Raw genomic sequence first — 26,322 nt, 5'->3', positions numbered from 1 at the left:
TTGACAGACTTCACATCGAGCGGTATTGTTATACCTTCCAATTTGAGAAACCGCAATACCAAATTACAGCAATTTCGTTTGGGACAACCGTTATAGGGGGTTATACCCAATATAAAGGTATGTCTAAAATTTTTGTCTAGCAATCTTAAATAGCAAATTGGAGGTATTTTGTTCGGAAAGTATAGCTAAAGTACTCAAAAGCTAAAATCGTGAGATACCGTGATATGGCAATTATACCAAAATGAGAACACATGTATGGCGCAAATGTTGATTCATTTTCAGTAGGTTGTCCTAGCAGTCCCATTTACAACGGTAAAATTTTTTCCGGAGTAAGTCCATACTTCCAAAAACTAGATATAGATAATAGTCAAATCCAAGCCGATTTTAGCATTTTTTGTAGGATTAGTTTTTTAGCATAGCAAAGAACTGGTAAAACTGTTTTATCAATTGAACAATAAATGTGTTTTCTAGAGCAATTTAGTGAAAATTCGCCATTGGCCTCATACAAATTACTGTGGAAACTTTAAGACCTTAGAGGAACATGTTAACATATTCCGATTGTGATCAAACTTTGGCTATCATAAAATTTTACAACACTAAAAACTTTAGGGGGGCTTCCGCCTAAAAAACCCGACATCGATTGTTTCCCTTTGAGTTAAAACCACATTACGGTACTTACAGATTCCACTTGTTTTGAAGGAAACTCGTGATACAAAATTTGTATACGGCTGATGATATATCTCCGTCAGGTCAGCTGACTGATACTTTCTTAGTTGTTTTTTTTTTACATCACTCACAATTATTCCTTTAATTCTATTCCTCCACTTTTGCCAAATCATGAATCAATTTAATTGAGCGAACCCACGTTAAGTTTCCCACCTGAACACAATTACATTTTACCACGTATAATAGAATTAACTATCACCAAAAACCATGAACGGTAATGTAATTTAATCGCTCACATTGAAACACTTTGTGGCTGAATTTAATGGTAGCAGTGGGTGTAATTAAAAATTAATCGCACATATTGTACTCGTCGCAGAGATGTCTTACGCTACCGCCTACGTGATGTTACATCCCAAAATAAATGTTGGCAATTCTTAACGATTTGGTTGTATCCACTTGGGTGGTTTTAGGAAAAGTAGGAGTAGAGAATCTGGAGATTGGTGCAAGACGATGCTCGTGAGTTTTTATTTTAAATATTTAAAGTCGTAAAGGTAAACATCAATGATATACGAATTAAGGTTTAGACAAGTTAAGTAATCTATTTAAAAATAACGTCTAAGAAAACGTTGGCATTTTATTGTACACAATAGAAAAATAAGACTTTCTTCCAAATGTGGGTGTGCATTCATTTTATTACTAAGAGGTTTTTTTTTAAGGTCAGGCAAGCATTATATTTATTTAATTGAAATTAGCAGTAAAAAGTATTAAAGGTTAATGGCCAAACGTGTTTTGATGAATTAATAGCAAGAGAAATAGGTTAAAGTCGCAATGCGGGCACTGAACCATAACTAAAGCAGTAAGGAACGGATCAAAGCCAGACTAATATCATTGAGATCCGAAATTGTAATAAGTTATATAATAAGTAACAAACATAATCAAAATGTGTATATATCTGAACATTGCTCTGTTCTGATTGTTGTTTTTATATCCTCGAACATTAAGAAAGTAAAGCTAAAGTACTCGTACTCGTGAGATACCGTGATATGGCAATTATACCAACATTTGAACACATGGCGCAAATTTGTCGTCATTCCGTTTGTTATACATCGAAATATTCGACGGAGACCCCATAATGTATACATATTTTTGATCAGCATAAAATACTAAGTCGATATAACCATGTCCGTCTATTCGTCCGTCTGTTAAAATCAAGATACAGTTCGTTTTTTTTAAGATAGAGATTTGTAATTTGGTGTAAAAGTTTATATTATTCTTAAGATGTTTGTTTTGATATAGCTCCCGATTTTCGGTATTTTGAAAGTTTTAGTCTCATTATCCTCCCGACATGGCTGAAATTTGGTACTTAGACTTCGCTGGGGGTAAAAAACTTTCCACCCGAAATTTGTCGGTATAGGTCCACGTCTTCATATAGCCCGCATAGAACGGTAATTCAAAATGTTCGGTATTTTAATTAATATCAAACCGAAATGGCTGAAATTTGGTATTTAGTCTTCGTTTGAGGTGTAAAACTTTCCACCTGGAATTTGTCCGGACAGGCCCACGCTTTAGTTTGGCCCCCATAAGACGGTACTTAAAAATGTTCGGTATTTTGAAGGTTTTAGCCATGGCTAAAATTTGGTATGTCTTCGTTTGGGACGTAAAACTTTCCAGCTGAAATTTGTCGGTATAGGTCCATGTCTTCATATGGCCCCCATAGAACAGTATATCCCTATTTTCGGTATTTCGAAGCCTGTGGCCCCAATATCCCAACGAAATGGCTGATATTTTGTATTTAGTATTCGTTAGGGCTACAAAACATTCCACCTGCAACCTACAAAACATTCCTCCCGAATTTCGGTATTTTGAAGGTTGTGGGCTTAATATTCCTCCGAAATGGCTGAAATTTGGTATTTAGTCTGAAATTTAGTATTTAGTCTGAAATTCGGTATATAGTCTTCGTAAGTATAGTACACGCCTTCATATAGTCCCCGTAGAGCAATACCTCCCGATATTTGGTATTTTGAAAGTTGTGGTCTCAGTATTCCACCGAAATGGCTGAAATTTGGTATTTAGTCTTCATTTGGGGTATAAAAATTTCCATATGAAATTTGTAGGTACAGGTCCACGCCTTTATATAGCCCCCATAGAACTGTACCTCCCGATTTTCGGTATTTTGAAGGTTGTGGCCTCAATATCTCACCAAAAAGGCTGAAATTTGGCATTTCGTCTCCATTTGGGGTATAAAAGTTTCCATACGAAATTTGTCGGTTCAGGTCCCCGCCTTCATATAGACGTCGTAGACCAATACCTCCCGATTTTCGGTATTTTGAAGGTCGTGGCCACAATAATCCATCGAAATGACTGATATTTGGTATTTAGTCTTCATTTGGGGTATAAAAATTTCCATATGAAATTTGTAGGTACAGGTCCACGCCTTTATATAGCCCCCAATAGAACTGTACCTCCCGATTTTCGGTATTTTCAAAGCTTTAGCCCCAATATACCACTAAAATGGCTGGAATTTGGTATTTAGTCTTCGTTGTGGTATGAAACTTTCCGCCTGAAATGTGTCGGTATAGGTCCACATCTTCATATGGCCCCCATAGAACGGTACATCAAAGTTTTCAGTTTTTTGAAGGTTTTAGCCTGAATATTCCACCGAAATGGCTGAAATTTGGTATTTAGTCTTCGTTGGGGATACTAAACTTTCCACCGATTTTCGGTATTTTGAAAGTTGTAGGCTCAATATCCCACCGAAATGACTGAAATTTGTCGGTATAGTCCAACGACTTCACATTGCTCTCATAGAGCGGTACCCTCCGACTGATATTTGGTACTTAATCTTAGTCCAACAGTATAGGTTCACGTTTTTGGTATAGCCCCCATATAAGCGTAGCGACCATTTAAGGTTTTTGTAGAGTTGGGCAATCTCGTTCAATTGAACGATCCGGATCACTGTCCTCATTCAAAGACGAATAAGTAACATCATAAAAACCAACCTGTGAAATTAAGTATACGCAGTTTTGTCAAAGATATTATCGGTGTCTATTGAACGAGATAGTGATCCGGATCGTTCAATTGAACGAGATTGCCCAACTCTAGTTTATTTTTTTTTTTTGTAGATTTTAGTCACATTTTTCTACCGAATTGTTCGTTAATTGAATTGTTGTGTTCCCAGAAGATAGAAAACTTATTCTCAAAAAACTGTCCATATATATCCAGTTTTAAGTCTATCCGGTACTGCCCCATTTTATGTATTTCAAGGGGTGACGCCCTATATGAGCTCTTTTGAAAAGAGTATTATCCTTCAATACAGTTCGCGGTGGAAGATATAAAAAGTTCGGCCTGCCGTTCATACTTGTTTTATTTTAATTTTTCTGTGTAAAAATTACCCAAAGTTTTTATTTAAATTCAACAATTGTCTCGAAACAATACACATTGCTAAAGTCCACAGTGCTTCTGATTTCGATATTGCAAACACCTGCATTATCTAACAGGTTCTATAGAAACTAACGAGGAACAAAAGTCGATAACAATAAACACACTTATTAGGCATTCGAATATTTACATAGACTGATATATTACAACGCTCATTATTTCCCTTGAAGTGCTTTTATTTACTTGCGGCATTTTGATAGTGTTATCACCGCTATTTCATTAATAACAGCAACAAAATGCCCATAAAAATACAATTACAACAACATTGGTAATTTGAGTTCTATGGAATTTGTTAAGCTATTAGCAAATAGAAGGAGGTGTGATAAAAATTAATGAAATATTGATTGGTAATGAATGAGTCACTGACTCGTAAATAACAACAACATGTGAGATGGCAATGGAAGGGGTTAAAAGACACACACACGACCTTTCTATTGATGGATAACAGAAATTAGCAACTCAGAAAATAACAACCTAGTAATAGGGGAACAGTTTTCATAGTTCATATAGTCATGAGTACAACATGCAATTTGAAACACTATGATGTGCTTAAAAAGAAAGGGGTCTATATTGTCCTAAGCAATCAAGCTTTCAAGAGTGAAGGTGACAGTAGAACAAAAACTAGACAATCAATAAATGATGGTAGGACATTGCCTGCATAATGTGAAGAAGCGAAGAGAAACTAGAGAATCACATTTCCTTCCTACATGTAGCACGGCATCAACAAAAACATGAGGTGTTGGAATTGTCTCCCGCATGTTAAATGAGTGCTAATCACTATGTAAGTGTGAAGAATTGATTTCCAACGGTATTGAATGAGGTACTGAAAGTGCTGCAGAAGGCTTAATGGTTTTGTGGGAATGAATGGATAAACAGGGTAAACAGTAATCGTAATACATACATCTACAGGAGTTGAAGTATGGACTTTAGGGTTATGGACTTTTCGACATTATTTCTGCAAAATTATTTCCTGTAGCACGGATGAATGAACTTTTGTCTAATAATCAATCAATTTGTTTATATATAACGTTTATTCCATTGAAATATAAACAAATTTCACGCACAAATCGATTTTAAAAAAATTAATTTTTTGAAAAAATTATGAAATCAAAAAAATATAAAAGTTATTTCCTGTTGCAGGAATGAATAAACTTAAGTCTACTAATAACTAAAATAACGTTTATTCCCTTTAAATATTGAAAAGGTCATGCAAAATTTAGATTTTTTCTTTTTTGTTAAAAAAATATATCTTTGAAAAAAAAAAACGTTTACGGTATTTTCATGATTCTCAGAATTAAAGAAAATTAGTGAAAAACAAATGTTATATCTGTTAGGTTATATCATGTGGCTCTAAAGTTTATTTTCAAACATATATCTGGTCACAGTGACTTCAAAAAATTGCCATAATTCTTATAAATTCAAATTTTAAAATCATTTTGTGCATGAGGTTTTCACCGAGTCACCTAATAGCTAATATTTTATGTAATCTTATGTAAAAACTCATAAATCTCTGACACAGGGATATGAGGTTGTAAAAAAGTCATAACCCTAATGGACATTCATCGTTTTACTACAATCCAACAATACGTAGGTGATGTGTTGTTCCACTGTAACTATTATTCAGGGGAGGGACTTCATTGCGGACGAGGAGCTCACTTTGATTAAAAATAGTGAAAGTTTGTTACTTAAGAATATCCCAGCAAAATAAATTGGAGGTAGTGCAATGTATACTAGTTCTTTCACGGCATGTTTTTATGCAGTTCAAACGGTGTCGTGAAAAAGGCACTCCATTCCTCACATTTTAATCGCATTTGGATGCAATCCAAAGAATCACATCCATTCGTCACATTTTAACAACATCCGGAGGCAGTTCAAAGGAGTCGTGAAAAAGGCACTCCAATTCCTCACAATTTAACAGCATCCGGATGCAGTGCAAACGGAGTCGTGAAAAAGGCACTCCGTTCACTACATTTTATTAGCAGTTGTTAGAGATCCCTACGTGTACATAAATCAGTTTATACATCTCTACAGGCAGCGGAATAAAAGATATAATCGCGTTAACATTTCCAAACATTTTTTAATACAAACTAAATAACATTTAATTTGTGAACATTTTTCCGGTAACTCACGAGAAGAAAATTTCCCAATGGGGTGCTGTTGGAGTACATGTCGAAATCTTAACTGGTGATGGGAAGACAATATCAAACCCATTTAGCAGAAGAAGCAAAAGCACTTAAGCTTGGATTAAATAAAGAGCGAAGGAACACACATGTTTGCTATTGAATTCAATAGAGAATTTTCATAATTTATGTTAATTTAATAAAGTTATTAATATTTTTGTTTTACACAAATAATAAATGCATTTTATTTTGTTATTCAAAACACGTGCTCTGGACTGCCTCCTATTCTACCCTAAAGGGTCAGTTAAAATGCAATGCCAAAGGTTCAGTTAAAATGCAGTGCCAAAGGTTCAGTTAAAATGCAATGCCAAAGGGTCAGTTAAAATGCGGTGCAATGCAGTGCCTCTTTCCGGGGTCACTCCCTTGTAAAAATCATGAGTGAAAATGCATAATTTGATGCACTTCCAAATCACTTGTACATATCATTTAACTGCCTCTTTGGAGGCAAACTTTTCGCTGGGATATTAAAAGTTCTTTAGTCTCCTATTTTATATGAAATATTAGCACAAAGTATATAAATCCAAAATAGAGTTCATAATACCTATGATATAACATAGAACTCGGTACAGAGTTTTATATACATATTAGTTCTTTTCAAAATTGATCGTATCGGACCACTTTCGTTACGGTCCCCAAACAAAGATTTTTCTCGGTTTTTGATATTTCTAGTTTTTTGACCAAAATGTCCTTCAGCATTGACGAAGATTTTGGATTTCGCTAGCTACGAAATCTTTCAAAAGAAAAGTTCCCCATATAGCCCACATTTTCCTACCACACTCGCACATATTCTACTTTATATGTTGGGTTTTAATTCCCATAGAGAATTTCCAATAGCAGGTCCGTTTTTCGGTGACGCAATATTTTCAGTATTTCGAGGATCTTAGCTTAGTTTTTTTTAAGAATATCGACTGTAATGTGAATTTTGGGATCCTTTTTTATGTTAATCTCCAAGCAGAAAATTGTCAAAATAAATACACGTTTTGATGCAATTCTTATATATGTAACTCTTAGTTATATAGGGATTAACCTGACTTAGAGTTCGGCCAGAAAATAACAACCTATTTTATACCCTCCTCATAACATGGTAGGTATAATTAAATTAGCCAGCTCGCAATTTTTAAGATAGAACTTTATATTTTGGTATAGAAGTTTCTATTACTCCTCTGATGTTCGGTATTATAAATTGGCTATATCGGTACACGTGACCTCAATATTCCTCCGAAATGGCTGAAATTTAATATGTAGTCTTCATTTGGGGTACAAAACTTTCCATATGAAATTTGTAGGTATAGGCCAACGCCTACATATAGTCCCCATAGAACGGTACCTCCCGATTTTCGGTATTTTGAAGGTTGTGACCTCAATATTCTTCCGAAATGGCTAAAAATTAGTATTTAGTCTTCATTTTAAAATTGTCGGTATAGTTCAACGCCTTTAAAAAGACGCCATAGAACGGTACCTCCCAATTTTCGGTATTTTGAAAGTTGTGACCTCAATATTCCTCCGAAATAGCTGAAATTTATTATTTAGTCTTAGCTTGGGGTACAAAACTTTGCATATGAAATTTGTCGGTATAGGTCAATGCCTTCATATAGCCCCCATAGATCGGTACCTCCCGATTTTCGGAATGTTAAAGGTTGTGGTCTCAATATTCCTCCGAAATTTTTTACTTGGTCTTCGTTGGTGATATAAAAGTTTCCCCAGAAATGTGTTGATACAGGTCCACGCCTTTATATGGCCCCATAGAACGGTACCTCACCATTTTCGGTATTTTCAATGTTATGGCCACAGTAGTGCATCGAAATGGCTGAAATTTGGTATTTAGTCTTCGTTGAAGGTCTTCAACTTTCCCCTCTAAATATGTCGGTATAGGTCTACGCCAGTTGTAGGTCACGGTGCTCTTGAACCAAATTTAAATGGATGGTGCTTACACCTGGGATGTTTTTGCGGATTCTGAAACTACAATGTTCATATATGAGAAAAATCAAAAGACAAAAACATCGCCGGAGCGCTTTTTAAATAATCGCGATTCAAGTTGAAATTTTTAAGGGTTTTTTAGGTTTTTACGATTTTGCTTTGAAACCGCAAATCCCATCGAAATGGGAATAAAGAAAATGTTGTAGCTATAGAAATTCTCTACAAGGTTAACTTTTATGATATCTTCGTGGTTTTTACCGTTATTGAGATATAGAAGTTCAAATTAGAACAATGGATTGACAGTATCGCCTTCTTATAAAACAATGCCATGACTGCAATTTCCCAACATAAATATCTATATATCTCAAAAATGGTACAACCTAGGAAAACATACGAAAGCCAATCTTGTAGAGGCTTTTCACAGCTACAACATATTCTTTAGTCCCATTTCGAAAGCATTTGCAGTTTTCAAGCTAAATCCTGAAGACATAAGAAAAAAATCTGAAAGTTTGATCTGAACCTCTATATTTCAAAAATGGTAAAACCTAGGAAAATATCAATAGCCAATCTAGTACAGAATTTTCACTGCTACAACATTTTCTGTAGCCTCATTTCGATAGGACTTGCGGTTCCAAAGCAAAATCGTGAAAACATAAAAAAACCCTTAAAAATGTTAACTTGAATCGCGATTATTTAAAAAGCGCTCCGGCGATTTGTTTGTTTTTTATCTTTCTCATCTATGAACATTTTAGTTTTAGAATATCTAAAAACTTCCCAGGTGTAAGCACCTTCCATTTGAATTTGGTTCAAGAGCACCGTGAGGTATTTTGATGCTTGCGATCTCAATATTCCACTGAAATGGCTGAAATTTGGTATACAGTCTGCGTTGAGGTTGCCAAACTTTCCACCTGAAATTTGTAGGTATAGGTCCACGCCTTCACATAGCCCCCATAGAACTTTATCTCCCGATTTGCGGTATTTTAAAGGTTGTGACTTCAATATTCCGCTGAAATGGCTGAAATTTGGTATTTAGTCTTCGTTGCTAGTATAAAACTTTCCTTGCGAAATTTGTGCGTGCAGGTCCACGCGTTTATATAGCGCCCATAGAACCGCACCTTCCTATTTTCGGTATTTTGAAAGTTAGCGACATTGTTTTACCTCATTGCTGGAATTTGGTATTTAGTCTTCTTCATAAACGAAAGGAAACTAATTGTTCTGTTTTACTTGAATACTACTAGTCGTGGAGGATATAACAGTTTCGACCGGGCCGAAATTAACATCGTTCTTACTTGTTCTTCTTTACAATACATTTCGCGACACAGTCTGTGCAGTCAAGCCGTTTCTTATCACACCCTAACTAAAACTTTTTTAGCTGTAATTCGAATAATTTTAGTTGTATTTCGAGAATTTCATTTGTAATTTGTAACATTTTATTAGTAATTCGAGAATTCTATTTGTAATTGGAATCATTTCATTTTATATTCGAATTATTCTATTTGTACTTCGAATTTTTCCATTTGTAAATCGAATTATTTTATTTGTGATTCGAAATATTCCATTTGTAATTCGAGTTGTTCATTTTGTAATTTGTAATCTACAACAAAATATTTTGCAGTGCCCAATACCCTGAAAACACAAAACCGCACTCGTCCGCTATCGTACCGATGACACAACTGTCATCCTTTGGAAGATGATAGATCTTTATTAAACTCTCAATTTTGCCTTTAACGGATTTTGTCTAGCACTTGAATCTTGCGAGAAAATCGGCGCTGGCGTAGCAGCCCCAGTGGCGAAGGCGCCCCATGTTACCATATATCACTAAAAGGCACTATGGGTCTATCTCGCTTCTTTTTGTATGTAACATACAAATTCACAAAAACATAATACCATAATAATACATAATATAACAAGTGAAAAAGTATAAGTCAGCTTTGCCGACATAGATATACCCTCAGCCTGTGTATATTGAAATAATCTTTTCCCGAAAACGTATGTATTTAGGGGGTTTTAAAAATTTTGGATGTATGAACCGACAAAAATATTGATTAGGATTAAAGATCAAAAGTTTTGCGGAGGAGATACTTAAAGGAATGGATCGACATTGACCATTATGGAAGTGGATCTCCAGCCACTACATATGGTGCCATAGGGGGTTTTTACACCCTTCGGGCTGTTTGCTCAAGAAGTATGGACTTGCCCCTGAAAAAAATTTTACCATCGTAATTGAGGCAGCGAATGCAAGTTGCTTCAACAAAAATCAAAGTGATTCGATTGGGAGTACCGGATGGAGTGGGCCAATATAGTCCATATTTGAACCTGATTTATATCTGGTACATATATTAGGATGTGTAAAGTATGGACTAATTCGGCCACTCCCTTCAAGAGTTACCGTACGAAAAAATTTTCCGAACATTTTTGAACTTTTGTGGGGGAGGGACCTGAAGGAGTGGACCGATATGGCTTATCTTCGAACTTAAACTATGTTTGGACAAAATATTACTAAAGCCAAATTTTGGACCGGATCGGCAGATCCGTTCGAGAGTTATCTTGTGCTCCAACTTTCAGACTAATTTCTCAGGAAGTGTGGACTTGCGCCTGATGAAACTTGTACCGTTGTATGGGGGCAGTGAATACATGTTGCTGAAATCAAAGCGATTCGAGAGCATGTCCTAAACTGAACTTTTCCCAATTTTTGTGTGGGAGGTACCCGAAAGAGTGGGTTGAGTTTATATTGGAACCTCATCTAACTCTGATAGACATTTCACGATTTGCAAAGTATGGACCAAATCGGTTACTCCCTTCAAGAGTTATCGTACGTACAAATTTTCCGAACATTTTCAAACTCTTTTGGGAGTTGACCGATATAACCCATCTTTGAACTCAAACTAAGTTTGGACAAAATATTACGAAAGCCAAATTTTGTATCGAATCGGTTGATCCGTTCGAGAGTTATCGTGCGTGAGGGTATAAAAACGTACCGGTACAGATTTTTTATACACTCCACCATGAAATTATCTATGTCCATTAGGGATATAACTTTTTGCACTTTTTTGCAAATATCAAAAATACCACCACATAGCCGTATAGAGCATAAAAAGTTTGGTGGGAAAGTTTCTTGTCAACTTATATAACAAATTCAAAATACCTTAAATTGGATGGTATAGTTATATGGGAGCTAAGCCGAAACATTAAAGCTTTGTTCCTTTACTTTTTGATGATGAATGTGGTAAAAGAGAAAACTGTCAAAGTTGCTTTCTCATGAAAGGAAAAATGGTAGGTCTGGTAAGAATGTCAAGAAGAAACATAAAAATACAATTTTCTTACTTTATTTCACTGTTTTTCATTTTGTTTTGTCAGCGTTCGCTTTTGTTTTTGTTAATTTTTTCTTCATCGCCAAATAATCGCCAAACAAATTTCGAAAAATCAGTTCTACCATATTTACCCGAAAAATTTGCCTGGTAGGCTGTGGTAGAAGAGAATGCCATTTTTGTTCTCTTTCTCTCTCTTAAAAATTGTTTCCAGTTTTTCTATTTTTTTGGGGTTAAGGAACGCTTTGCAGGTTATTGTAAATGGTAAAAAACGTGAGGCAAGTAAAGAAACACAACTTATATATGTCCAAAACTTTGGTGGAATGTTTCTTGATCACCGGGAACCCTAAATGCCAAAATAGAGATTAGAACTTTGAAATAACTGAAATCGTCTGGTATCATTATATGGGGCCGTACCAAAACGTATTCGCAATTTTTGGTGGAAAAGTTGTTTGACAACTGGGACACATAAATGGTAACTTACCAAAACATTGACCTCTGTCCACAATTTTTGGTTAAGCAGTTGTGTGATCAGTACGTACTCTAAATGCCAAATAAAAGCTAATTCGGTTCGAAAATGTAAATAAAAACTTTAAAATACTTGAAATCGGACAGTGCCGTTTTTTTAGCACTTTGAACCCTAAAGGCCTGAACCCTCGCCTGCTTGCCTTGCTTGGCTGCTTCATTTCTGACATATCAAAAATAAAAGAATCAAGAAGACCGATCCAATTTCGAAATACGTTGCCCTTTCTTCTTTATTATTTTATTTTTGGTATGTCCGAAATGAAATAGCCAAGCAAGGCAAGCAGGCGAGACAGCTTATCGTCACATGAAATGCCCAAAGACGTAACACTCAACGTAATACTTTGAGGGTTACGTCTTTGGGCATTTCAGGTGACGTTATGTGTCCAGGCCTTAAGTGCCAAATTTCATGCGTCGAAAAATTCTATAAAAACCTCAAAATGTTTAAAATCGGTGGTAACTTTATACAGGGGCTATACCAAGACGTGGACTCATGTCTACAACATTTTGTGGATAAGTTTTTGGTCTCTTTCAACCTTTAATGTCAAAATGTATATAGTTTGATCAGAAAATGTATTTAGAAACCCCAAAAAACCTGAAATCGGGCGGAACAATTATATGGGTGTTATTCCAAAACGTGGAAAAAATATATGCACAATTTCTGTTGGAGAAGTTGTATAATCGCTAGGATCATTAAATGCCAAATTATGACTAAATTAATTCTTATTATCCAATGCTTCTTTTATATGCTCGCAAATCGTACAAACATAGTTTTGTAATAGTTTCTTTTTGGTGTTATTACGCAACACATAAAAAAACAATTTAATGTTTGCAATTTATGTATGGATTATATTTTAATCGGCTTAGAAAATATTTTTTTTTTGTTTTTGTAAACGTAAGTGTGTATTAAGAATGACAAATTACTCCTACAGGGTATGCAAAGATAACCCAGCAAAGTATTTGAAGTCAAAGAAGTGGTTCGAAATTTCAGCCAACATATTTTCGTGTGAAAAAGTCATGTTTTTAGCAAGATCGTGTTTTGCACTACCGTTCTGGGGAGAATAAAAAGCACTTCTCAAAATTGTTTTTTGAATTGTTTTCTTGGTGCCGGTTATTGTTCAATTAATTTCACGATATTAATTTCACGATTTTTATTTACTATTTCTGCAGCTGCCACAGTCGCCATAATGTGATAGATTTAGGCTAATCAGAGAACTTTGTATGTTTGAGCTGTAATGTGTCCATGTAGATTTCGATATGAGACATGGTGCAGTCTTATATCATCTGATTTTTATTGTGATAGACAGTACTTGAAGATATCATCTTTAACTAATTCCGTTGAGGATATTCGTGCTCTTAATTACTTGTCTGCTTTTTCGTTACCAACAAATCCCTAAAGACCTCGGATCCATGTAAGAACTGATCTAGCAAGACGCCCTAACTTAGTTTTTCCTTTACCTTCTTTAAATCATCATAACTCATGTTTTTCGTTAAGGTTTTGTGGGTGCTTGAGTTGACCCTGACAGCCACTGAACATACATCAGCCTTAGTAAAAACCCTCGTTATACCGTACTCCAGATTTTCAATATTTTAGAAGTTTTAGCCATATTATTATTCAACTAAAACAACTGAAGTTTGGTATTTACACTTCGCTATGGGTACAACACATCCCCAGAAAAAATCAGACAGTATAGGTCCACATTTTGGTACGCCCAATATATAAGGGTGGTACCGATTTAAGCTTTTTCGATGATTTTCGTCAAATTTTTCTACCAAATTGGTTATTATTTGGAATTTTGTGAACCCTTAAAGATAGAAAACTTAGTCGGAAAATTTTTTTTCATAAATATGTTTACATCTTGGTTTTAGTCTAGCTCTCATGAACCGATAATTCCTAATTTTTTGTATTTCGTGAAATTTTCTAATCGATATTGCTATAATTTAGTGTTGCGTATTGTCAGCGGATACAAAAATTTAATTCGGAAAATTGATTACGCTCCATGTAAGCTCTTGTAAAGGGTTTTGCTACTTTGTCCTTCTGAGGTGGTATTTTGAACCCTTAAGGGTAGGACGCCTTCACGCAGAAAATTAGTACTAATATAAAGTAATTTTCATCAGTTAATATATATTACTCCTCCAAAGAATATACCTTAATGTGGGGGAAGGGTTTGATACTTTCATAAACAGACGGAAACCAATTGTTCCTATTTACTTCAGTACGGTTTGGTTAGTAAAAAGTTCGGCCCCACCGAATTTAACGTCGTTCTTACTTTGTATTGTTGTTTGTATCTGAATATTGCCAATTACTTTTGGGTGTAGTCCATTAATTAGAACGTCTAACCAAATAATAAAATATGGATGCAATGTAGACGAGACATATTGGGGGGAATATTCACAAGTTATACAATCCACATTACACGAAATCTATTTAAATTCGCTGGGAAATTTTTATGTAATAAGAATTAGGAAAAAAACTTAACACATACATATGTATAACACTTTTCGCAGCCTCGAGATACAATTAAAAGAAATGTTGCACGACTTGTGATTATTTATTATATCATCAAAAGATAATTGGGGTGTTAATGGAACTACTACTATATATAGTATCTTACATCAAATGGCAAACATTCCAACATCTGCGTGTTAGTACATCTCTTTAATATTTAATTAAGTGTACACTCACATAGCTGCCAACAGAGCAGATAGCTCCATAGGACAAGAAGGACAAATATGAAATTTTAACTATGAAAATATTGTTCCAAAAAATGTTTCCACATTTCAAAATCTTATCACCAACAATTCAAATTGAAAGAAATAATTTTTATAAATGAACATATGCTCTGTTCGTTCATATACTCCCTCTCTATCACTACACATTAACGTATGTGTAATCTGAAATGGCGAAAAAACTCATTAATATCCATTATACGCACCAATGGCAGCAGTAATTAAATATGGATTACTGGCACGCGTTTTACAACGGGAAAATGGTCAAATGATGATTCTTTCGCGTGAATTAACGAATAATAACGAATAACAACAACAATAACAATAATAACATCAACCATAACAATGCATGTATCAACATTTGGTTAGATGTCTCGTTAACAATGGGAATACATTTATGCCAAAAAGCACACACAATAAGCACATTATAGGAAGTTTTTTTTTAACAAAAAGTAATTAAATGACTTAAAATTTTTTCTGCAACTCAATGCTGTTAAAATTCTCCTGAGCATGAAGTAATTTGTCAGTAACGAAATCGCATAAAAATAATTAAGATAATAGTAACAGTTAACGGCAATGACTTCGTCGCACAATTTATGCAAATCCATGAATACGATAATTCTATTTAAATTTTTGAGTAGTTTAAAGAACATTGATTTTCAAACAAGTTACTTATGGTAAATACTTATTTTCTTTATTTTTAGATATAAACGTCAAAACTACATTCATAATACAGGTAATTATTTTATAAGTAGCTCTGATATCGTGTTCATATTCGTACGAGTTATAATTAAATCACAATGTAAATGTCACTTATCCATACACAGAAAAAAGTACTGCATTTTAGGAATAGTGTTCCTAAAGTCATGCAAAGTTTCAAATTTCTGCATTTCATGAAAACTACATTCATAATACAGGTAATTATTTTATAAGTACACAGCAAAAAAAGTCCTCCCAAAATCATGGGTTTTGTAAGGGATTTTTGGCAGCCGTAACTACTCGCAAACCCCCTTTCTTCCCCATTATTTTTACAAGGGCATGTCGCACTTAGTTTGTAGTTATTTTATTACCACTAGAATAACTAGATATTCTGCGGCCACTAGAAGTTGAAAAGTAAGTTGAAAAAAATATATATTTTTAGAACAGTTGATGTAGAGATTTTTTTAATTTCATCACACTTCTTACTTTTATTTTACTTTATTTTATTTCGCTCGCTGTGCGAGTTGAACACACGAACCCTCTGATTTCTAGCCAAAGAAACTACATACTATGCCACGCACACGAACATTAAGGGTTGCTTAAGAACTTAAATATGCAGTGCACATGTTCACCACGAACTGTTATTTTTTAATTAAAAAAACTCGCGTGCCGACAGTGAGCGTTGAACACACAACCCTAGGATTTATAGTCGGACACACACTCACTGTGCCACCGTCCTCATTACTTAGTGAGGAGCAAAGTAAGTAGGTTTACCTTGTAATTTTTTTTAAGAAGTATCCCATTACTTTTCGGATTACTTGTAATGGGAAAAGAAGCTTACATTACTTTGTAATGGGTTACGTAATAACTAATGGACCGAAAGTGTATATGAGAATTATATACACCCAAACCGTTATGTTAAAAAAAAACAAAACAATAGATGTTTAATCACCTAGCTGTTCAAAATATGATCAGAAGATACATAATTATAATCACTTTTCAAACACCTGCACGACTCTTTTTTGATTAAGCATTTTTCAATCTTCAGATGATCAAAATGTGACAATAAATAACGAAAAAATAGTCACATTTTAAACGACTCAATGATTTATTTGTGATTGCTACACATTTGTTGTTGTATTTTAAATTGAACTCTTTTTAATCATTACAGGGAGTCACTTTGGAGTCCCCTTCTGATCATACAAGCGACTTAATCAGTTTTTGATCACGAAAAGGACTCTAAAAAGACTCTGGAATATGATTTTCGAAAAAATAATCTTCCAAATGCCAGAAATAAATGGAATAAAAATTATATAATTTTTGACATCTTGGCATGTCGTCATGGGCCGTTGTCAGATTGTAATTTTTTGGTTTTGAAGGTTTGAAAGTGTTAAGCATGTTGGAAGAAACAAGGTGATACAATAATACCAACTGATGTTTTCATTTGCTGTCAAAACACATTTTTAATCAAAAATAAATAACAAATATTTCGGTTCTATAAAGAATATCTCTGTACAATATCTTTATTTAAGTTTCGCGAAGAATATTTTACAGTTTTCTTCTACCTTTTGTGGATATTTTGCGCAAAAAAAAATGTTGACAGCAAATGAAGACTACGACCTGAATTCGCCATTTGGATCACCTTGTTAAATTCGCCTTGGTGTTATGAATATAATTCCGTATTTTAGGCAAAAAGTAGATTTTTGCACTTTTAATAACGCGAGTTTTCTAATTTGATTCGTAGAAAGAACATGTTAAATTCTAAAGTCACGGTATAATTCGAAGTTAAAATCAAAATTTGGAGGACAAAATAAAAAATGTTAAAAAAGATTAAAACTCAGAGCAGAATTTAAACGCAATTTGTAAGAGTTTGGTTATAATCAAATACATTGATATGATATTCAGTTGAATGGTGGCGACCCAGCTAGCATTTGGAAGACTGTTTGTTCAAAAATCACATTAAGGAGTCTTTTTAGAGTCCTTTCGGTGATCAAAAATTGATTAAGTCGCTTGTTTGATCAGAAAGCAACTCGAAAGTGACTCCCTGTAATTATTAAAAAGATTTCAGTTTAAAATACAACAACAAATGTGTAGTAATCACAAATAAATCATTGAGTCGTTTAAAATGTGACTATTTTTTCGCCATTTATTGTCACATTTTGATCATCTGAAGATTGAAAAATGCTTAATCAAAAAAGAGTCGTGCAGGTGTTTGAAAAGTGATTATAATTATGTATCTTCTGATCATATTTTGAACAGTTAGGTGATTAAAAACCAATTATTTTGTTTTATTTTTGTTTGTTTGTAAATAATTCTCATATACACTTTCTACTAAACTTTGATATAAATGTAACATATAATATTCAGTTTATAGACAAACACAACATATGTTCAGGTTTTGCCAAGTGAATAGAAGAAGCAGTACACTCACCACGCAACATAAAGGATAATTAAAAGACATAACAAAGAAGAAAAGACAACAAAACAAAAAAGAATAAAGAGAAAATTCTTTTATTTTATTTCGTTTAAAAAAAGACTCATAAATGACTCCCTAAAGACTCAAAAACGATTATTAACATGACCCAAAAAAGACTCGAAAAAGAGTCAGAAATTAATCAACAAATCAAAAATAAATGATTGAAATATGACTCGAAAAAGATTTTATATACCATCAGAAAATGGGCAAAAATGACTCGAAACTAATGCAGAGGAAGACTCATTTGTGATTTGCTTAGACGAGTCGTCTGAGGTTATGTTTTCCTACCGACAAAGGAGTCATTTATGATCAGAAAATGAGGTCATATTCCAGCTTTTTAATCGTGCAGTCGGATCAAAAAAGACTCGAATTTGACTAAAATTTACAAAAACTGCTGGCTGGGGAAGTGTACTTTCTGTTTTAAGAAATACTTTTCTTCAAAATGTTTGTTGCAAAACATTGTTCCACAACATTCCATACGGGACAAGGGAGACTTCTCTCATATCACTGAGTGCACCCCGATTCATATTTAGCTCAATGATATGGGACCTACTGTTTATCGCCGAGTCCGAACGGCGTGTCTTAAGACACCACTTGTGGAGAAGTTTTTCAAGGCTGAAATACTCAGGAAATGTCGCCAACATTACTGAGGGGTATTATGCCACCGTTGAAAAATGTTTGATGTTGACTGGCCGGGGAGTCGAACCACCGACCTTCTGCGTGCAAGGCGGGCGTGCATACCATTGCACCACGGTGGCACAGCAGAAAAAATCGTCACAAAATTATAGTTTTATATTATAGACTTTTACAAAATTGTCCAAATTTGTCTGAAATTCTGCCACCGGGAATGTCTTCAGCAAAGGGTTCCGAATCAACTACATAATTACCAAGGTGCGATTTTTTTGCGTTTTTGAGTTATATCACTTTTTTAAAGGTGCACTCCTTGTAGAAAAAAAATATATTTTTCTTAATTTTTTGTTTGGTGAAGGAAATATTAAACACAAAAAGCATCCGATTTGAACTAAAAAGACATTTTCTTTAAAGAAATATTCAACATTTTGGTAGATGATGGTTTGGCTGAAGGTCATTAAAAGGCTGTTGTTTCTTTTTGTTGGTTTAAATTTTATTTATCATTTCCAATATTTCAACTGTCAAACCATAATCTACCAAAAGTAAAATTCAGCAGGTAAACAATAATTATAAAACAAATATTCAAGATGTTTTCTAAAAATGTACGGACGTGTTGTGGTCAAAATTTTTGTTAATTATAGCCGTAGAACGTTCCAACTAGTGATCATGATTGCGTGATTTATTTGGACCTTTTAAAAAATAATATTTATAAAGACCTCTTTGCGAATCAATATTTTAAACATATCAATGTTTAAAAAAATCTTTTGGCGGATCATAATTTAGTTCATTTAATCGCTTTTCTTTAGTTTTAACCGCGTTCATTGGGTTGGAACGAATAAAATAGATAAAATGAGAATAGGAAGTAGGAAAATAGGTAAAATGAGAATAGGGGGTAGGAAAAAGAAAATTTATTCGTTATATCCGGCGTTTGTTATAAACGTGTTCATCTGTAAAATTCGTATTAAAGCATACTTTTAAATATCATATGTTAAAATATTTGAAACAGTGATCAAATTCGTCGCTATCCGCTTGTGCTTTAAAGCGGACCTGTAAATCCTAACAAATTGTAAAAAATTCTACACGCGGGGTAACAATTTTTGTTCGTTATAATCGTGGTCATTTTTAGACGTTGAATATGTGTGCAAATATTAAGAAAAATTCCTTGGAAACACAAAACTTTGTTCGCTATAAACGTAGTTTCTTATAACCGATGTTCGCAATATTTGAATTTTACTGTAAAGCACTAAAAATTTATAAAAAGCCCATAAGCCAGCGCTATTAAGTGTTGCCTCAAAAACAGGCCAAATTTATAGTGCACTGACTTGAAAGAATGACTTTTTGCCTCAAAAACCTGTCATTGGCCCCATCGTGCAATGGGGAAAAATCTGACAAAGTCCGTAAGAGAAAAAAAGGTTACAGACAAAAATCCTCCTCGGTTTGATAATGGACCGAAAAAATTAGGTAGAAAATACATATTTTTAAATTGTCAAGCATAAAGTCTATAAAAAGCATACGACAGGCCAGCAACGCGGACCGGGGTCGTCTAGTAAATATATAAATAAATTTACAACAACTATCACTGTCCCACTTAAACTATTAACTTTGCTATTGTATCAGCGAAAGATGCTCTGAATTTGTTTAACTGTTCTCTGAACACTAGTGGCAATTTTCGTCGTTTTTAGTTGAACAGTAGTAACCTTCCTCGTTCCACTGATATGATTTATGTTGTTGGATAGAGTGGAGTACAACCTCATGTGGCGGTGAATGTGAAGTGGCGCACTGTTGTGTTTGAGAAAGTCAACGACCACAAGTTCATAATTCAATTTTGCAAATATTTACATGCAGAGCCATAAATATGCTCTGCGTTGAACTTTCAACACAGTGAAGGACAGTTTACAATAAAAACAAGTAAAAAAGTATCAGTCGGCTTTGCCGACAGAGATATACCCGATATACCCTCAGCCTGTGCAAACTGAATTACTTTTTTTTAGGGGGTTTCAAAATTTTGGTCGTATGAACCGACAAAAATGTTGATTAGGATTAAAGTTCAAACATTTTGCGGAAATGGTACTTAAAGGAATGGACCGACATAGACCATGGGGGTGCCATAGGGGTTTTTACACCCTTCGGGCTGTTTTCTCAAGAAAAATACCCCTGAAACAACTTTTACCATCGTAATTGAGGCAGCGAATGTAAGTTGCTTCAACAAAAATCAAAGTGATTCAATAGCAGGTCTTAAAGTGAACTTATCCAAAATTTTGTGTAGGAGGTACGGGAGGGTGTGGACAAATATAGTCCATATTCCAACCTGATCTATATCTGGTAGATATTATGAGAATGTGTAAAGTATGGACCAAATCGGTCACTCCCATCAAGAGTTATCGAGCGCACAAGTTTTGCGACAATTTTTGAACATTTGTGGGGGAGGTACCTGAAGGAGTGGACCTATATGGCCCATCTTCGAATTTAAATCGAATCTGGACAAAATATTTCGATACCCAAAATTTGAACCGAATCGATTGATCCGTTCATGAGTTATCGTGCGCACCAGCCAGCCAGACAGACAGACGAACGGACATTGCTCGATCTACTCAAAATTGTCTGAAACGGAAATCGTACAAACATACTTGGCGTCTAAAACCATTATTTCGATGAGGCACATTTTTGGTCGTATCAAAGTGTTAATACCCTCTTTAGCCTAAAGGCTGAGGGTATAATTACAAAAGAGAAAAACAAAACTTAAATAGTCAATAAGTTTGTCGTATACCCTGCACCAAGAAGAAAACTTAGGTCGTTAACACCGACTATTGCATCTCACCCAAAATCTATTACATCTGACAGAAGCTTGGTTTTGGGTGAAAATGCGGATGTGACAAACCGAGCACAAATGTAGTGGTCGTCAACACAGAAAAACGATACAAATACAAACAGCCGCAAGCCGTAACACGGTTGTTGTTTGGTTCCAGGTCAATCCGGTATCGAAGAACTCGTCGCCGTGGGATTGATCTATTTTCAATCAATCAATCAATCAAAATAGAAGTAGGTTGATGAAATTTTGGTAAAATCTATTGTATGTACGTAGGACTTTGGTATTGAAAACGAGCTATGTAGGTCCAGGTTTTGGTATAACCCCTATACAAAGTGACGCGTGACGTGTAGACGTTTTAAGAAATTTTTACGATATTTGTCCCATTTGACCCCCGAATTGGTTGTAATTTGGTATTTTGTGTCTCCAGAGGGTAAAAGGCATTTCAACCAAAAATTGTTTATATAGGTCCACGTTTATATATATATTTAGTCTGGTGTGGTACTACAAAACGTTCTCCCTGAAATTTGTCGGTATCGATCCACGTTTTGATATACCCCTGGTACATCCCAATTTTCGGTATTTTTAAGGTTTTAGCCTCATTATCACACCCAAGTGGCTGATATTTGGTATTTAGTCTTCTTCGGGAAACAAAACTTCCCCCTAGAAATTTGTCGGTATCGGATATACCTCCCACAGAAGCTACATCCCGATTCGATGCGGTATTTTCAAAGCTTTAGCCCCAATATACCACTAAAATGGCTGGAATTTGGTATTTAGTCTTCGTGGTATAAAACTTTCCACTTGAAATTTGTCGGTATAAGTTAACGTCTTCATTTAGCCCCCATAGAACGGTACTTCCCGACTTTCGGTATTTTGAAGGTTGTGGACTGGTTGTTAATTGGAATTTTGTGTTCTCAGAAGACAGAAAACTTACTCTGTTAAAGAGTATTGCTACATTTTCTTTCTTATGTGGATGTAACTTGGTATTTTAGGATCTCAATGGGTAGAAAACCCCCACGCAGAAAATTTTCTGTAAAAAGTGATTACCATCAGTTAGGATATTATTCTCCTCCAACCAATTATACTTAACGTAGAGAAAGAGCTTAGTAGTTACTAGTTGTTTATATTTACTTCAATACAGTGGTGGTGGAGGGTATCGGCTCGGCCGAACTTAACGCCTTTCATACTTGTTATACCCTCAGCCTTTAGGCTAAAGAGGGTATTTACACTTTGATACGACCAAAAATGTGCCTCATCGAAATAATGGTTTTAGACCCCAAGTATGTTTGTACGATATCCGTTTCAGACAATTTTGAGTAGCTCTAGCAATGTCCGTCCGTCTGTCTGTCTGTCTGGCTGGTGCGCACGATAACTCTCGAACGGATCAATCGATTCGGTTCAAATTTTGGGTATCGAAATATTTTGTCCAGATTTGATTTAAGTTCGAAGATTTGCCATATAGGTCCACTCCTTCAGGTACCTCCCCCACAAAAGTTCCAAAATGTTAGGAAAATTTGTGGGCACGATAACTCTTGAAGGGATTAACCGATTTGGTCCATACTTTGCAAATCGTGAAATTTCTACCAGACTTAGATGAGGTTTCAGTATGGACTCAATCGGCCCACTCCTTCGGGTACCTCCCGCACAAAATTTCGGATAAGTTCAATTTAGGACCAGCTCTCTAATCGCTTTGATTTTTATTGTAACAACTTGTATTCACTTCCCGCCATACGACGGTACAAGTTTCATCAGGGGCAAGTCCATACTTCCTGAGAAAATGGCCGGAAAGGTGCAAAAAGACCCTATGACACCTTGTGTAGTGGTTGGAGCGCAAGAAAACTATGCAACGGATCTGTCGATTCGGTCCAAAACATACTTTAAATTCGAAGATGGGCTATAGTGGTCCACCCCTTAAGGTACCTCTCCCACAAAAGTTCAAAAATGTTCGGAAAAATTGTGCGCACGATAACTCTTGAAGGGAGTGACCGATGTAATCCCATCTTTTGCACATCCTAATATATCTACCAGATATAGATCATGTTCGAATATGGACTATATTTGTCTACTCCTTCTGTACCTCTCAAACAAAATTTCGGATAAGTTTACTTTAAGACCTGCTCTCGAATCATTTTGATTTTTGTTGAAACGATTTGCATCCGCTACCTCCATTACGACGGTAAAAGTTTTTTCAGGGGCAAGTCCATATTTCTTGGGAAAACAGCCCGAAAGGTGTAAAAAACCCATATGTCACCATATGTGACGGTCGGAGAGCACGATAACTCTCGAACTGTTCAACCGATTTGGTCCAAGATTTGGTCTTCGCCATATTATATCCAAACTTAGTTTCATGGCAATACCCGTCCACAACTTTCGGTACTTCTCCTCAATATTTAAAAAATGTTACTAAAATGCTAGGACGATATCACTTGGATGGGGCAACCAATTTGGTCCAAACTTTGGATCTCCTAATATTTTATCAAAATTTAGTTTAACTTCTAATATGGCCCATATCGGTCCTCCCTAAGGGTACCTGCCCTACAAAAGTTCAACAATTGTATCTTAGTGCAGTTTCCTAATCCACATTTTTGTCGGCAAGTTCAAATGTCCAAAAAGGGCCACCAAATTCTGAAGAGACCTTAAATACATTCGATCTGTCCGGAGGTGAAAGTTTCGCTTCACATTAGCTGAGGGTATATATCTGTCGGCAAAGCCGACTGACACTTCTTTACTTGTTTTCTAACAACAAAGCTTCATAACTTTCAATGAAGAAGATGGTGCTGTCGTTTTTTCTACGTATTTTAATTTTTGCAATGAATTAACGCAGCCAATGCAATGTGGTCGGGAAAAGCGGCCAAAAATACTTGTTGTGCAGATATCAATACGAAAATTTCAGTAAAGGTTAGTTTAGCAACACAAATGAAAAAAAGCAAAAACCAAAAATCAACATAGGTCCAAATTTAGGTAGCCCCATAGAACGGTACCCCCAGATTTTTGGCATTTTGGGGGTCTTGACCACCCTTGACCCTTGTGTTAGAAAATCTTCTTGCAAACAAATTTTTGAATTGGCTCCACGTTTTTATGTGGCCCCATATAATGGTACAGCCCGATTTTCGGAATTTTGAAGGTTTTATATAAATTATTAATTCGAAATGGCCGAAATGCCATTTAATCATTCCTGGAGGTATCGTTGGGGGGAAAGAGTGGGAACATAACTAAAACGTTACAAGAAATTTAATTATACTGAATTACACTGAAGAAATGATAGAAGTCTCCCTTGTCCCGTATGGGATGTTTGTGGAACAATTATTATTATTAAGAAATGACATTAGAAAAGTACTTCAGCAACCACTGTGCAATGTGAGTACATAAGAAGTGGTTTAAAGGCATGTACCTCCGCAACCGATATCAAAAACTCGTTTGCTAACAGTAATGATCTGTGGCCCAATTACAGGTTGTTATAGTTCTTGTAAATAAAAGTATTACGACGATAAGACGATCAGAATCGATTCGTGGTATCTGTCATCCCAAATATCTTCCACAGTTTTACAAACACTTATAAGAATATTCTCAATTCTACACCAACATATCACTTGCTTTTCTTTAACAAATCCTCTGTCATCAACCAAATGCTTATTTCATTGAATTTACTTCTTCTGTAGCCCAGAAGTAGTGCCTTAATGTTGATGCCCTATGAACATAAGCAGATTATATGCGAGTATATCTCACAAGTCCTATTATTTAAGTTTAGTTTTCAACATATATGTCCCCCATATGACATGTCCTCGAACTCGAATAAACAGTAATTGTACATTTGTGCATTATGTGGGGTGGAAGTTCAACAGCTTCTAGCGACACTTAGGTCACTTGAGGGGTGGTGGTTAATAGCAATTGCAAGGAAGAATTAAGTAAAGTTGGTTATTGGGTATTTCTTGCAATTTGTTAGGGCAAAGATAACAAAGACAGTTGACATTGTACCCCACATTGGATATGGCCTGCCTTAGTTTATGTATGCAATGAATGTACCAAGTGTCTCGTATATTATTATTAGCTGCTATCAAAGAAGTTTAAAAATAAGAATTCGCAATTGTCTTAACATTTGGGGTGTGATCAGTTGGTGTTATAGGTGAAATTGGGGGAGTGAAAGTAATTTTCCTGAGATTTTTTTTTAATAGTTTGATATTGTAAAATATGCCAACTAAAGTATATTCTATAGTTAATGTTCAGACGTTTCAACACAAACGGCTAGTGAACACACATTTTATATATTTTTACATTTGCAACATTTAATAATCATAATTAAAAGTTTTCCAGCCCCAAGGCAACATTGCGCCACTTTATTTTCATTCCCAAAACACATATTGAATACACTTCAGTGAAATGAAAAACAAATAAATACTTCACCCTAAATTACAAAATGTTTGTAGAGTCAAATGTAATTAAGGCCGCAGAACAAACTAGGCCTATGTGAATTTTAATACTGCGTCACTTTCCTTTCTCGGCAAAAGGCAAAAGTTTAGCAAATGCAAATGGTGTCAAAAATTTTCAAATGAAGAATGAACACCCGCAGCAGTTTGTTTTTCTCCCAATTAGCATTAGGCAGCAGCAGGCACCGTGGCATTTGAACGAAGCTTACAATTGGAAAGCACTAACAAGTGTGGAACTTTTTAGTAATTATCTGACATAAAGTAGTTGGGGAAAAGAAATCTCTATGAAATGAAATGTAGAGGTATGTTCTACTAATCAACACTGAACACAAAACATGAATTAACAAAAAATTAAAATATCAGAATTTGCTTACAACTGCAATTATAACTTGCTCATTTGGTTTACTGAGCTCAGCACATGGCTTTTAAAAAAAAAAGTCTTATCGACAATGCCAGGCATTAAATATGTAGGTAAATACGTTTAGTCAACAAAAACAATGAGAAGTATATAGTTCAAATAAAA

General features: G+C 35.0%; 1 protein-coding gene across 3 annotated transcripts in view; it reads left to right on the top strand.

Moving 5' to 3' along the window:
* LOC141397052 (ras-related protein Rap-2b) overlaps positions 1-26,322 on the top strand; it is a 232,473-nt gene that overhangs the window by 13,625 nt on the left and 192,526 nt on the right. The window contains exon 2 of one of the 3 annotated variants that reach the window (XM_073972884.1): positions 15,430-15,497. The exons of 1 other annotated variant lie outside the window; for it this stretch is intronic. The gene's annotated coding sequence lies outside the window, so the exon portion shown is untranslated. The remainder of the gene's footprint in view (positions 1-15,429; positions 15,498-26,322) is intronic. One more of the 3 variants, XM_073972883.1, reaches the window with a different exon arrangement.

Source organism: Musca autumnalis, unplaced genomic scaffold (assembly GCF_047663935.1).
Source record: "Musca autumnalis isolate F117 unplaced genomic scaffold, ASM4766393v1 scaffold_3, whole genome shotgun sequence".
NCBI classification, from domain to species: domain Eukaryota; kingdom Metazoa; phylum Arthropoda; class Insecta; order Diptera; family Muscidae; genus Musca; species Musca autumnalis.
Note: the sequence above shows the minus strand (reverse complement) of the source record. Positions and strands in the feature narration are given on the sequence as shown.